At 47.1% G+C, this 13,425-nt stretch overlaps 1 long non-coding RNA gene across 1 annotated transcript in view; it reads right to left on the bottom strand.

The window, feature by feature from the left end:
• Positions 1-11,336, bottom strand: part of LOC142467811 (uncharacterized) — a 19,282-nt gene extending 7,946 nt beyond the window's left edge. The window contains exons 1-2 of the long non-coding RNA XR_012788503.1: positions 11,319-11,336; positions 11,130-11,205 (exon numbers count right to left, since the gene is read on the bottom strand). This is a non-coding gene — a long non-coding RNA (uncharacterized LOC142467811). The remainder of the gene's footprint in view (positions 1-11,129; positions 11,206-11,318) is intronic.
• Positions 11,337-13,425: the final 2,089 nt, after the last annotated feature.

Genomic DNA, 13,425 nt, shown 5'->3' with positions numbered 1-13,425 from the left:
GTGAAGGACCTATGTTGGTTCACTAAAATGATACAGTAATCAGGGGGGAAACCCCCCCCCCCCCCACAAAGATCTGCAATTGTCAACAATGCTCTGCTCTTCCTGCCTGGGAGAGACCCACACATCATCCGCCATGCTCTCCCCTGCCTGAGACCCCCACATCATCCGCCATGCTCTTCCTGCCTGGGAGAGACCCACACATCATCCGCCATGCTCTCCCCTGCCTGAGACCCCAACATCATCCGCCATGCTCTCCCCTGCCTGAGACCCCCACATCATCCGCCATGCTCTTCCTGCCTGGGAGAGACCCCCACATCATCCGCCATGCTCTCCCCTGCCTGAGACCCCCACATCATCCGCTATGCTCTTCCTGCCTGGGAGAGACCCACCCATCATCCGCTATGCTCTTCCTGCCTGGGAGAGACCCACCCATCATCCGCTATGCTCTTCCTGCTGGGGGGAGACCCACCCATCATCCGCCATGCTCTCCCCCGCCTGGGAGAGACCCCCACATCATCCGCCATGCTCTCCCCCGCCTGGGAGAGACCCCCACATCATCCGCCATGCTCTCCCCCGCCTGGGAGAGACCCCCACATCATCCGCCATGCTCTCCCCCGCCTGGGAGAGACCCCCACATCATCCGCCATGCTCTCCCCCGCCTGGGAGAGACCCCCACATCATCCGCCATGCTCTCCCCCGCCTGGGAGAGACCCCCACATCATCCGCCATGCTCTCCCCCGCCTGGGAGAGACCCCCACATCATCCGCGATGCTCTCCCCTACCTGAGACCCCCACATCATCCGCCATGCTCTCCCCGCCTGGGAGAGACCCCCACATCATCCGCCATGCTCTCCCCTGCCTGAGACCCCCACATCGTCCGCCATGCTCTCCCCTGCCTGAGACCCCCGCATCATCCGCCATGCTCTCCCCGCCTGGGAGAGACCCTCACATCATCCGCCATGCTCTCCCCCGCCTGGGAGAGACCCCTACATCATCCGCCATGCTCTCCCCCGCCTGGGAGAGACCCCCACATCATCCGCCATGCTCTCCCCCGCCTGGGAGAGACCACCACATCATCCGCCATGCTCTCCCCCGCCTGGGAGAGACCCCCACATCATCCGCCATGCTCTCCCCTGCCTGAGACCCCCACATCATCCGCCATGCTCTCCCCGCCTGGGAGAGACCCCCACATCATCCGCCATGCTCTCCCTGCCTGAGACCCCCACATCATCCGCCATGCTCTCCCCTGCCTGAGACCCCCGCATCATCCGCCATGCTCTCCCCACCTGGGAGAGACCCTCACATCATCCGCCATGCTCTCCCCCGCCTGGGAGAGACCCCCACATCATCCGCCATGCTCTCCCCTGCCTGAGACCCCCGCATCATCCGCCATGCTCTCCCCGCCTGGGAGAGACCCTCACAACATCCGCCATGCTCTCCCCCGCCTGGGAGAGACCCCCACATCATCCGCCATGCTCTCCCCCGCCTGGGAGAGACCCCCGCATCATCCGCCATGCTCTCCCCTGCCTGAGACCCCCACATCATCCGCTATGCTCTTCCTGCCTGAGACCCCCACATCATCCGCTATGCTCTTCCTGCCTGGGAGAGACCCCCACATCATCTGCCATGCTCTCCCCTGCCTGAGACCCCCACATCATCCGCCATGCTCTCCCCGCCTGGGAGAGACCCCCGCATCATCCGCCATGCTCTCCCCGCCTGGGAGAGACTCACCAATATCAGTGATTGTCACCATTTTTTTAAAGTATTTTCATGGAAGTATAATGAATAATTTGGAGCACCGGGATGCATGATGTTTGTTAGTTTTGCATTCCAGATTTACACCCAAGTAAGAAGCAATATCATTGTGCTAAGCATTTTTTTTTTAATTTAATTTACACTGGCAGCCATATTTATTAAAAAAAAGAGACCGATTTCCCCCCCTACACACACGCTTGCAATAAAAGAGTACCCCCCCCCCACCCCCCGTGATTTGGGTGAAAAAGGAAGCAGAAAAGGCACAAATGTAATTTCTCCATTTCAATTCTATGCACGACTGGGGCATTAATCTGCTTACAACGGCAGTAACCAGGAAGTCTAAGCGGCTTCACAACCGTTCAAACCGGTTAGGATGTAAAGAATGGTCACCAACGCTCCGTATACACAACACCTCCTCCTCGGAAACCACTACACGGTATGTACCTTGGACACCAACACACACTTCTCACATACAAAGCAGCATGTAAACCCCAACCTCCAGAAATTCACCTCTTCCACGCCAGAGGGGCCCTGCAAATGTCATTCTGCACTTCCACAAGGGTCATTTGGGGAGGAAAACGGAAAAGAGAGTTGTCCACAGCCATTAAAACCCGCCAAAAGATCTGTTCTTCTAGAATAACCCCCAAAAAAGGTCTAATACATGGACCAAAGACATCCCTGCCTCCCCATTTAACAAATACTCCTAAATGCAGACTGCACCACTAGTTTAAAGGCGCTGACGATTGCCCTAAAACAGGAGTGGCCAACTCTAGTCCTCAAGAGCCACCAACAGGTCAGGTTCAGGATATAGACCAGAAAAGAAGAGATGAGTATCCAAACAGATATAATAAAAACACACACAACGTGTATCAGTAACTTACATTAAGAAATATAAAAGTGCGCTCGGCTGAAATCCCAACACGGATATGAGTCCGTAGATGAAATACAGGCAGGACCTGGAGCACCGGTCCCCGACCACAACTCCCAGCAGCGAGGGCACAAGCAGCATCACAGCGTGTAACGCAGGAACGGGACGACGTATGACCTGAGATGTGTGACGTCATTGACTGAGCCACCTGTGCTGAAGCAGGGATATCCTTAAAACCTGACCTGTTGGTTGCCCTTGAGGACTGGAGTTGGTCTGTTATGGAGCAGGGACCAGCAGCGAGTCTTTCATTCATACTGCAGCAATGTTGTGTGTTAGTTCTCTCCAGTCTCTTGATACTCGGCTACTCACCCCCTGCATCGTGCTGCGGTCCCTGCCGGCTTCCCAGGAATAAAATAGTCAGCGGCACACATTTATACAGTTTCCTCGGAAACCTTTGTAGAGCCAGTTTTCTGCAAAATCCGCTTTCACCGCCTGTCAGCAAACCAGCCCCCTCCCCCCCCCCAAACACTGCATTTTCTACAACCATTTCCCTTTGAGTCACTTCACGTGTCCAGTCAGCAGTTGGGTTTTCCTGCAAATAGTGTCAACATTTCCTTAACCAGTTTGTGTGTACTGTCCTCCAGGCCTGTGCGAAAAGGACCTTATTAAATAGCTCAGCGATACAACAATATGTAAACAGTTCCTCCCTGGGATTAAGGTCTGGCATGAAAACCAATCTGCAGTGTGCAATTCTCCAGCTTCTCTGCTTTGGGGGGGGGGGGGGGCAAGGTGGGGGGGGGGGGGGAAATTAAGTAGGTATTGTATGGACAGTGATATTGTCTGTAGCAGGGATAGGCAACTCCAGTCCTGAAGGGCCACCAACAGGTCAGGGTTTCAGGATATCCCTGCTTCAGCACAGGTGGCTCAGTGCACCCCCTGTGCAGAGAAAACAGGGATATCCTGAAAACCTGACCTGTTGGTGGCCCTGGAGAACTGTAGTTATCCCTGTAGTGTTCAGTAGAATTAGGATTTTGCTTCTTTTCAAGCACTTAAACCCATTATTAAAAAAATAAAAAAAGAGGGTTGCGTGCCAGAGTGCTTTCATGTTATCCCTGCACCAATGCTGCCAAGTGGGATTAAGAGGCAGTCCCAGAAAGTATCAAATTCCCCTTACAGAAGACGGCTTCTCTCTTCCCCCCCCACGTTTTTTAAAAAAAACATATAGGAAGGGGTTAATTTCCGCTCCGAAGATCCCCTAATTCCCAAAACACTTCACGAGGGGAAGGAGGGGGGGGGGGGGGGGGGGGAGAAAAGGACCAAAGGTCACCCCCCCTTCCAGGGAAAACACAAAATGGAGGTTGAAATCTCCCACAGGCCAAGACGCTGCGGGGCGAGTCGCCGCCCCGTCACGTGGGGGAATGGAAACATCCGTGAGTACCGCCGGCTCCTTATCTGGAAAGTATCTCGGGAGCCCGGGGGTCTCCGGTGCATGATACCAACACCGCTTACCCACCCCCTCTACCCCCACTAAGCTGAAAGAAAAGGGGAACATTTATCTCGGAATGCTCCTGTTAGGTTACATGTCAGAGGGCGTGCGATCACTTTAATAAAGAAACCTGGAAAAGTCGGAGGTTTGTAAACATTAATGGCGTCTTTGGAAGGTTTTAGTTCATCTTTGGCCTTTGTTTTACCGCATCTTGGATTGTAAACTCCCGGGTCAGAGGTTTCCTTTGCTCATCTGATTTTGCTGCGCTTATTGGATTATAATTCCCTGTACTGTATTGTCTTTGTAAAGCACGGAGTACACTGTGGGCGCTATATCAATGAAGATATACATGAATGTATATCACCCTTCACGCCCTCCCTAACTGGCTTTTTAGATATGGAGGCTGCATACATAATCTGGGGTGCAGAAAAGCCGCTTCTCCGCACACTCCCTGCTGTGAAGCCGGTGCAAAAATCCTTTTTTTATAATCTGTGTATATTGGGTCTGGTTTCTGGAAAGCACAGCAGGCAGGGGTGCCCTTTAGCTTTGTCCCTTTACAAGGTATTGCCCCAATTATTTAGTTTTTGTTTTAATTCTCTAACATTTGCCACCATCATAACTCGTTCCATTTTCTTGCTAACGTTACCACCAAACTTCCTGTTTCTACACAGCACAGGCGCAGAAGTTGTGTAACAGACGAGCAGGAAGCAGGAAGCTCCCCCTCTCTCCCCCTGCTAGGAGGGAGCAGACTTTCATGGCAAATAAAGGCTGCGTAGGGTTTTTACCATTTTTATTCAGACTGTCAGCCCATAAAGCGACGGGCAAATCACATTTTTCCCTCTGTTCTGGGTTCGCAAAGTAATTCTGAAGCCATTATTGGTAAAACATACATATTATAGCAGGTACACTTGAATAAAGTTGACCCAGAGAAAACATTTATTTTGCAGGATGCAAAAAAGTGAAACTAAAGCTTAGTCCCCGCTGGCTGTGGCTGCCTGCGCGCACGACACACACAAGGCACGGCCCTCTATGGGGTGGGCCCCAGTAGCTGCTTGCGCGTTACACACAAGGCACGACCCTCTAAGGGGTGGGCCCCAGTAGCTGCTTGCGCGTTACACACAAGGCACGGCCCTCTCTGGGGTGGGCCCCAGTAGCTGCGCACGCTGCGCACACAAGGCACATCTCTCTATGGGTGGGCCCCAGTAGCTGCGCACACAAGGCATGACACTATGGGTTGCCCCAAGTAGCTGCGGGCGGCGCACACAAGGCACAACACTATGGGATGGGCCCCAGTAGCTGCGCTACAAGGCGCGATGTGCGACCGCCTTTGCCAAAAGACAAGAAGTGTGTCTTTTGGAGCGGCGGCCGAGCATTGCCCATGTCACAGCGGCGGTTCAGCCAGAGGGCGAACCAGCCACGACGTCATGGCCGCGCCCTCCCGCCGCGAGTGTTCTGAAGTCCATCAGATCGCTCGGCTGGAGAGGGAGAGGGCTGAGAGGCACATGTGTGCGCCCGTAGCTTTAGGCCTTGTACATAGTGAGCACGCGTGAAAGAGCGCGTGATGTCATGCGCGCCTGCAGCACAGGCAATCCATGGCCCGTGGGATCTGGAGCAGGAGACGCGACCAAGAGCAGCTACAATTCAATGTTTGGGGGGCGTACTGTGACGTCACGTGAGCTGTTCGCTCTCATTGTCTGAACCGCGCATGTGACGTCGCATGTGGCGTCGTTCGGCAAAACCAAAAGGGTTAGGTCTTGCCCTCTGGCCATGCGTATTGCCTCACAGGCTTGTGTGTGCTGCGCGCGCGCCGCTGCACTTACTATGGACGCTGGCTTACTTTGTCAGCCTCCCAGAAGCCTGTGTGAACTTAAAGGTGCATATGCGCTTAAGAAAATGATGTACTATACACATATACAATGTCCTCTCTCCTCCTCCCCCCCGCTAAGTGGGAAGCAGAGGGTCTGCTACCGGCACCCCCTACAGCAGCAAGTATCTCTGGAGCTGAAACTAACATTGTTCAGCTCTAGGGGCCCCTTGCCCCCCAAGATACTTCCCTCCATAGGGTTCAGCTTCCTATTGTCCCGAGTGATGTAGAAGCTTTAAACTCTGCTACGCAAGCTCAGTCGGAGCAGCCGTGACACACACACAAACGCCTTTAACTTCTGTAATGTTCGCATCTTTCCCCCTGAGCAGGTCCTGCTCGTTATTTTTATAGTGTTAACCCTTTGGGGGCCCCAGGACAGTCACTCCGGGGGGGCCTCGCGATGCAGTGGTCGCGTCAGGATCAATGAAAGCTAGTTTTTCAGCTTACATCGCGTTCTAGTTTCCCGGGGAGCGCAGGACGTGGTTTGAAGGGACATGGGAGATTGGGGCGAAGTCTGTTTCCCTTGTCATGTGACTGCATTTGAACGCGGTCACGTGACCATGCTGTGCCGAGGGGGAGCGGGATTAAAAAATAAAAAAAATCACAATTCTAGCATCTCAAGCCATGATAACCTTTACACTGCACTGGGCTCCGGGGAGAGCTCCATTTTAACCTCCCGAACACTTAATATCTCAAACACATATCTCCTGAACAGAGTCAGATCTTACAAATAAAAAACAGCTTGGGGAAAAAGGTGAGAAATCCTAAAGAAGCAATCCAATCCATTGATTTTCTTTCAAAATGTCACATTTTTTTCTTTTTCTACAGAGGTTTGAAGCAGGGGATCTCCAGAGCGGAACCCCATTCATTTCAGCTCCAGGGACCCCTGCTTCCGGAGATACTTACCTCAGTAGTAGGTGCCGATAGCCGCTCTGGCTGAGCTGGGTTTAAAGCTCACAACGGGGGCCAATAAGAAGCTGCACTGGATGATGTCACGGCTATCTATTGGCCCGCTGGGTGCGGGAGCTTTGAATAGCGGCCATTATATGATCCTTGCCAGCCGAGCGGCCACTGTCACCCCCTACAGAGGCAAGTATCTCCGGAAGCAGGGGGTCCCGTGAACTGAAAAGAATGGGGTTCCTCTCCTGAGACCCCCTGCTTCAATGATGGGATAGATTTTATTTTTTTAAATAGCGGGCTTCTTTACCTCTTAAAAATAAAAAAAAATAATAATACGTTTATGCAAAGACAATTAGCGCAGACACTACTTTGTTTTAAAATAATAAATACATTTTTACTGGCTGCGTGGAACTAAAGCTTTAAAAAAACAAAAATCAAACAAAAAAACCAAACACAAGTATGTTGGAATTGCTCAATTTTGTAACATCTTCGACACAGATCTATTTCCTCAGTAATTTAAGACATGTTTCAGCTTGCCAGCTGCCAAAGGGTTAATAACACAAGAAACCTTGGGCTAACCCTTTCAGTACCAGTGTGATCCAAGCACTGATATCCTACAATTATTTTACAGAACCATGGCCTGCCCTAGGAGGCCTCATCTTTCAGAATATATTGACATCACATTTCAGTCAGGTGTTCTCAACTCCACTCGTCAAGCACCCAGCAACAGGTTAGGTTTTCAGGATATCCCAGCTTCAGCAGAGCGGCTCAAGATCGAGCCACCTGTGCTGAAGCATGACTATTCTTAAAACCTGACCTGTTGCGCGGGGGGGCTTGAGGACTGGAGTTTGCTCTAGGGCTTTGAAAAGGGCCCCAACTGCTATTCATTTGTGTGATAAAGGTACAGTGAAATAATGTATAGTGGAACTAGCTGCTGACCACACAATGAGTATCCTGGCAGCCGGCACTATGGCCAAAAGGCAGATAGCCCTGTTCTGCAAGTGCGGCCAGTCAGGTTATCAGTGTATGTGGAGTGACACAGGGGTAATTAACGCATACATATAATGCAGCAACACATTAGTGTACTCTACGGAGAGTCAGCATTCGGCAGCAATAATACAGGGGAAGAAGCATTTACACCTAGAAGCAAGCCAGCGTATTTCCATGCACATGTCACCTTCCTCAGGATTATGCCGAGGTGTCGGCTTGTGTTTGAGTGGTACAATTACTAATCCGTGTAGAAAATCGGCACCTTTAAGTGTTTCAGCTTTGCAATAAGTGCCTTTTTTTTTTTGATGGTACAATTTTTTCTTATATTTTAAAGATTCTGTTTTTCAGCAGGGACTGAACAGGGGGTGAGCGCCAATATCGTTTAACACAACGATTATTTTTCCTTTCTACCGATAATTTTCTAACCGCCCAGTGGTTTTCAATCACATACACAATAAAATAATAAAATCTGAGAATGAAAACTAAACACATATATTCTGCAGTCCACAAATATGTATTCTCTCCCATAATGTACGCAACACATTACAAGAGAGAACAGTACAGAGAATTAGAATACAACAACCACAATCAGACAATAGGAAAGGAATACATTCACAGTATAACGAGCAAACTCTACATCTCCGTGTTACTGATTGGATCACAGGCCAGCCACCATCTTTGTTGTACACAATGCCCTTGTTTAAAGAGAATACTGTATCTATCTATATCTATATCTATATGAGCCATCAAATAACTATCCCTGTGCTAAACCTGACAACCTTTATACTCAAGTAAAAACAACCTTCAGTCTGCAGCAGCCCAGACATCAACAGCAGAGCAATTCTAGCAACCCGATTTTTAAAGTGGTTTTGTCAGATCTCCCTACTTAGATTGTAAGCTCTTTGGGACAGGGCTTCCTTTCCTTAATGTTTATGCCTGAAGCGCTCCCACCTTTATAATCACGTGTATTACTGCGGTACATGGATGGTGCTATACAAAGATATTCATACAATAAACCCTCTGCACAACATGTATATTTGCGTGCGTGTGCGTATGTATTTTGTAAGACAATAAGTAACAAAGTATTATCTGGATACCTCTATACAGTGCAAAACACTGCACAAACGTGCACAAATTTGGGCAAGTGTGTGTTTTTCGCAAATCTGAAAACCCTGAATTATTCTACGTTTTCACGACTAGATTAAAAAAATAAAATAAAAATAAGTTAAGAAAAATGCATCACATACTCCAGCCTAAGCCAGTCCTGGTAACTTGACATCCAAGGTATCACATTACTGTGATACCTTGGATGTAACTACCTAGGTGCATCTTACCACACAGACTTCTCATGTATATCGTACGGCACTCACGTAACTTACAAACTTGCCTGGGTGCGTATAGAGCCAATGAAGCCGGAATTTCTAATAAATTAAACTAGGCACTCACAGGTAACAAACAAAATAAAGACTATATGATCTCAGAAAGGTCCCGATATCGGGCTGTACACACTGCAGATTCTTAAATCAACAAAGAACAAGACACCCCCCCCCCCCTACTTCTGCTTCCTGTTTATCAATGCCAAGGCTCCCAAATCCCACTGTAAAACCCTATTTATTCCTCTATTGTTTTCAAACTCATTCTTCATCACCACAAAATCTCCCATTACGACTGCTGCAGAGCGACAGCAAATTTAACATCAAAGTTACAGGCTGTGTTTAGGAAACCATGGCGGCGGCCATATTTATCAGGCCCAGGAGAAAAAAAGTGTTTTGACACTAACATCTTCAAAAACAGAAGAAAAAAAAACCCGCTGTATTACTTTTTTATGCGATATGTGAGCGGGATGGAAAGGAATAAAAAAAAATTGTAAAAAGTGCAACATATATTTAAAAACACACAGAGAGAGACTATATTAGTGGGGGAATAAAAATGATTATAAGGTCAGAAGGTTACAGGATGAATATGGGCAGCCCATGAGAGGTGGTGGGGGGATATCGGCATGTACATGGGTACATGGTATATGGTATATGGATCTGGTAGTGTAGCATTGAAGGCCTGGCAGTGGGATGGGTAGCAGTACACAGTACCACGGTGGCGTTGTGTGAGAATCCGCAGGGCAGGATTACCCCAATATATTTGTGCACGGTCTGTCCAAATAGGGGGTCCCTTTTCTTGCCATATAGTTATACGGAGCTGAAGACCAATAACAATGTATTGACCACATTTGACATACGAGATACAGTAACAGTATTGGGGGAGAAAAAAAAAAAAAAGGACACCCAGTCAGGGGCTTATACACACAAATATAACAATTGTGCATATGTATCCACGCACAAAATATATATATATATATATATATATATATATATATATATATATATATATAATATATACACACACACGTTGATTGGATCTGGTGGGCCAACATCGCATGTTGTGTAACAGGAACAGTGGAAATGTATTTTGTTGGCCAATTAAACCCTTACCAAACCAGTCCACAATTTGGCTGGATATACCAAAGACTTTCACCAATGCATCAAATCTATATTGTTTGTCCAGCAGAGAACAAAGGGGGTGGGCTCTGATTCTTTCCCAGGCCAATACCCCACCCTATGAATACAGAACAGATTGAAGGATATAGTGGGGTGTTGCAGAGCCAGGGGTTAAACATTAGAAATTGAAATATAATTAAATGTGGGGTACAAACACTGCAATACATATAAATTACTACCTCTTTGGAGGAGCTCCAGAAATCAGAAGGCTGAAATGATATATGGATACAGTATGTGTGGAGACCCTCACCCCAAACCCGTTCTCTTTTTAGGGACAAGAGACAGATTTCAGTGACAACCCCTTGAATCTTTATGCAGAAGGGACTTGGAAAATATCAAGTCTGCCCACCCTAAAAATGCACAGAAAACACTCAGACATTTCCGCCCCCCCCCAAAAAAAATAAATATATATATATATATATCCTATTGTTTTGCAGGATTTATTATAGGGGTGTTACATTAATCTTACGCCTATAATTTTTGTTATTTGTAGCACACCCCTCCCCCTCAGAGAAGTGAAGGGGGGGGGGGGGAAACAAGCAGATGGGGGGAGGCTGTTTCCCCCTAAAATTCAACCCCATAAAAACCTCTGCCCCCCTCAATATGGGTATGGATGGAGAGCTGAGAGGGGGCGCTGTCTGCTCCTGGGGGTGTCACGTGTGTGAGAGGTTGTGGGGGGCAGGATGAATGTGGATTGAGGGGAGCAGTGCTTACCTGCAGTGCCTGTGTGTAGCTGAATCGCTCTCCTTCCCCCTCCAGTCTGTGTGCTGTCTCTGCTCTGTTCTACTCACTGAAATCACACAGCCAAACCCAAATGCTGATGTCATCCCTGTGAAACTTAAAGAGACAACACCCCTTTTGTTTATTAGAAGACAGGGACATCTCTCACCCTGACTCACTCACCTGAGAGCAAGATGCATCATCTGTGTATGTGCTGAGCTCGTGTAATAATGTGTGTTTGCAAGTGGGGCATTGCTAAATAGCGGCATGATGGAGGCATAAGTGTGTTACTGGTACCAATGAAAAACAGTGTGTGTATAATGATAAATCTATAAGATTATATATATATATATATATATATATATATATATATATATATATATATATATATATATATATATATATATATATAATGAGCATACAGTTGTATTTGTGTATATATATATATATATATATATATATATATATATAAATAATATAATTATATATATATATATATATATATATATATATATATATATATATATAAATAAATAAATAGACGATACCGTTCTGTGGCTAACTAAATGCTTTTATTTGTGCGAGCTTTCGTGATCTCTTCCGGCGATGTTACAATGGATAAAGCAAGAAAGGTTTTTACGTAAAAACAGCGCATCCTGGAATGTATCTGTGACTGAAACCTATCCCTCCCCCCTGTGCAGTATGCGATTTATGACTTAAGGTGTTAAATTGTGTGTGTGTGTGTGTGTGTGTGTATACATGTATCCATGTCCCAGTAGCACCCACTATATTGAATTTTGAGGTACCTTTATTACTCTTTGACGGTGTGCATGCGATACCCGCTTCTTCTTTTAAATACACACACACACACGTGTGAAAAAGAAAGTACACCCTCTATGAATTCTATGGTTTTACATATCAGGAGATAATAACAATCATATGTTCCTTAGCAGGTCTTAAAGTTAGGTAAATACAACCTCAGATGAACAACAACACATGACATATTACACCGTGTCATGATTTATTTAACAAAAATAAAGCCAAAATGGAGAAGCCATGTGTGAAAAACTAAGTATACCTTATGATTCAATAGCTTGTTGAACCACATTTAGCAGCAATAACATGTAGTAATCATTTTCAGTATGACTTTATCAGTCTCTCACATCGTTGTGGAGGAATTTTGGCCCACTCTTCTTTACAATGTTGTTTCAGTTCATTGAGGTTTGTGGGCATTTGTTTATGCACAGCTCTCTTAAGGTCCAGCCACAGCATTTCAATCGGGTTGAGGTCTGGACTTTGACTGGGCCATTGCAACACCTTGATTCTTTTCTTTTTCAGCCATTCTGCTGTAGATTTGCTGGTGTGCTTGGGATCATTGTCCTGTTGGCTGACCCAATTTCAGCCAAACTTTAGCTGTCGGACAGATGGCTTCATATTTGACTTTAGAATACTTTGGTACACAGAGGAGTCCATGGTCGACTCAATAACTGCAAGGTTCCCAGGTCCTGTGGTTGCAAAAAAAAGCCCAAAACATCACCCCTCCACCACCGTGCTTGACAGTTGCTATGAGGTGTTTGTGCTGATATGCTGTGTTTGGTTTTCGCCAAACGTGGCGCTGTGCATTATGGCCAAACATCTCCACTTTGGTCTTGTCTGTCCAAAGGACATTGTTCCAGAAGTCTTGTGGTTTGTTCAGATGCATCTTTGCAAACCTAAGCCGTGCTGCCATGTTCTTTTTAGAGAGAAGAGGCTTTCTCCTGGCAACCATTCCAAATAAACCATAATTGTTCAGTCTTTTTCTAATTGTACTGTCATGAACTTTAACATTTAACATGCTAACTGAGGCCTGTAGAGTCTCAGATGTAACTCTTGGGTTTTTTGCAATTTCTCTGAGCATTGCACGGTCTGACCTTGGGGCGAATTTGCTGGTGTAACGCGTAGCTCACCACAAATGAGGCGCGACCGCGGGGCTGAGGTAGGGATTGGTATAGAACATCAACCACAACTGCGAGAGCGCGTCTAAAGTGTAGGATAGTCTTGCAAGCCGGGTCAGGGTTATAGAGGACAGCTTGACGTGTTCTACATGTTCCTGCATAGATTTAGACAAGATCAGGATATCGTCCAAATAAACGATTACAAAAGAGTTAAGAAGATCCCTAAATATTTCATTGACAAAGTCTTGGAACACGGCTGGGGCATTACAGAGGCCGAAAGGCATGAACATGTACTCGTAGTGTCCATCTCTGTTATTGAATGCAGTTTTCCACTCGTCGCCTTGATGAATTCTAAT

The sequence above is a fragment of the Ascaphus truei genome, chromosome 17 (genome assembly GCF_040206685.1).
Source record: "Ascaphus truei isolate aAscTru1 chromosome 17, aAscTru1.hap1, whole genome shotgun sequence".
Classification (NCBI taxonomy): Eukaryota; Metazoa; Chordata; class Amphibia; order Anura; family Ascaphidae; genus Ascaphus; species Ascaphus truei.
This window is presented reverse-complemented; position numbering and strand designations above follow the sequence as displayed.